Source organism: Mandrillus leucophaeus, unplaced genomic scaffold, assembly GCF_000951045.1.
Source record: "Mandrillus leucophaeus isolate KB7577 unplaced genomic scaffold, Mleu.le_1.0 Scaffold451, whole genome shotgun sequence".
Lineage (NCBI taxonomy): Eukaryota > Metazoa > Chordata > Mammalia > Primates > Cercopithecidae > Mandrillus > Mandrillus leucophaeus.
Genome location: NW_012104821.1, coordinates 51,356 through 53,384, shown reverse-complemented (window position 1 = coordinate 53,384; position 2,029 = coordinate 51,356). Strand labels below are relative to the sequence as shown.

At 45.6% G+C, this 2,029-nt stretch overlaps 1 protein-coding gene across 4 annotated transcripts in view; it reads right to left on the bottom strand.

Annotated features, from left to right (window-relative positions):
• LOC105549657 (methyl-CpG-binding domain protein 3-like 1) overlaps window positions 1-2,029 on the bottom strand; it is a 20,179-nt gene that overhangs the window by 12,957 nt on the left and 5,193 nt on the right. Inside the window, exon 1 of one of the 4 annotated variants that reach the window (XM_011994278.1) lies at window positions 427-478. The exons of 2 other annotated variants lie outside the window; for them this stretch is intronic. The gene's annotated coding sequence lies outside the window, so the exon portion shown is untranslated. Of the gene's footprint in view, window positions 1-426; window positions 479-2,029 lie in introns of those variants that run through there. One more of the 4 variants, XM_011994279.1, reaches the window with a different exon arrangement.

Below are 2,029 nucleotides of genomic sequence, written 5' to 3'. Positions count from 1 at the left end.
CAGTGGGACGATCTGGGCTCACTGCAACCTCTGCTGCCCGGGTTCAAGCAATTATCTTGCCTCAGCCTCCCAAGTAGCTGGGATTACAGGCACACATCTATATGCCCAGCTAATTTTTTGGTATTTTTAGTAGAGATGGGGTTTCGCCATGTTGGCGAGAGTGGCCTCGAACTCCTGACCTCATGATCTGCCTGCTTTAACCTCCCAAAGTGCTGGGATTACAGGCGACTCCGTATCTTTAACTTCTGTTTTTCTACTGAATCCCTTCTTCGGCATTTAAACATGTTCAAGTTTCTCCTAGCTACACAGACACTCCTCTCCTAAACTTCCTGGGATCCCCTCCTTCACCACTACTCTCTATCCCTTCCCCTTAGCTATGAACCACTGAGAAAAGATCATCTATATCTACGTCTCCTATCTCCTCACCTCCAGCTAACTCCTCAGGCCACTCCAAACTTCTGTTTTCCTTCACCGTTCTATGGCTGCTTCTGTTGCTAACGCCACAATGACCCCTTTGTTGTTAGATTCCAAAGGAATTCTCATTATTCATCTGACATGACTCTTGAAGTGGAAAGCTTTGAAGTATGCTTGGAACAACCTGGACATGTGAATCTTACTTTACAGCTGTGAACCCTAGAAAATCTAAACACGGCCAGGCACGGTGGCTCACACCTGTAATCCTAGCACTTTTGGAGGCCGAGGCAGGCAGATCACGAGGTCAGGAGATCGAGACCATCCTGGCTAACACGGTGAAACCCCATCTCTACTAAAAATACAAAATATTAGCCATGATATTAATACAGGTGGGTGTGGTGGTGCACACCTATAGTCCCAGCTACTCGGAAGACTGAGGCAGGAGAATGGCGTGAACCCGGGACGCGGATCTTGCAGTGAGCCGAGATCACGCCACTGCCAGCCTGGGCGACAGTGCGAGACTCTGTCTCAAAAAAAAAAGAAAAGAAAAAAAAAGAAAAAAAAATCTAAATATGGAGCAGGTACAACTGATAACATTCAACTCGCAAATTGAGATGTGCCATCAGTGGAAAGTACAAACTGGATTTCTGGAACTCATTACAAAAAAAACAAAAATCATTTCAAAGATCTCATGTGGAGTCCTAATAAGTAACCAACAACAAGGAAGGGGCCCCTGGCTGGGGGAGAACAATTGTTCTGAGAGATGGCTAACTGCCAACAACACACTGGTATGATATCCTGTTCCAAAGGACCTCGGTCTGCACGTAGTCCCAGCAACATGACCTTATCTGCACACCTTACATGCACGTGGCCACCTCCAGCACGACCCTATAAAATTCCCTCCAACCTCTTCCTGTTTGCAAACAGCCCCTTCTCTTCTGTGCCGCCTGTTGCATCCTCGCAACCTACCTTCATACCTTCTCTAATAAATCTTTCTTTACCTACGACTGTCTTGGGAAATTATTTTACTGCCCACAACGCCAGCCCCAGCCAGTCACAACGACAACGTCTCAATAATTTTTTTACATTGATTGCATGCACAAATGAGAATTATGTTGGCTACCATGGGTTAAAAGAGACTTTTAGAATTCATTGTGTGTGGCATGCCATCTGTGGCTGAGGTGCTATATTGGTGGCTTACCTAGGAGTTATTACCAGACAGCCTGTGTTCTGTGCATGCTTGGTTGTTTGCACAGTTGCATAGCCTTCAAAACATTTAGTATCTCTTGTTATTGGCTGTCTTTTAAATTATCCCAATGGGTGTGAAGTGATATTTTATGGAAGTTTTGACATTAACTTCCCTAATGATTAAAGAGGCTGAGCATCTTTTCATGTACATATTTGCCATTTGTGTATCTTCTTTGTAGAAATGACTATTCAAGGGGGCTGGGCGCGGTGGCTCAAGCCTGTAATCCCAGCACTTTGGGAGGCCAAGACAGGCGGATCATGAGGTCAGGAGAACGAGACCATCCTGGCTAACATGGTGAAACCCCATCTCTACTAAAAAATACAAAAAACTAGCCGGGCGAGGTGGTGGGCGCCTATAGTCCCAGCT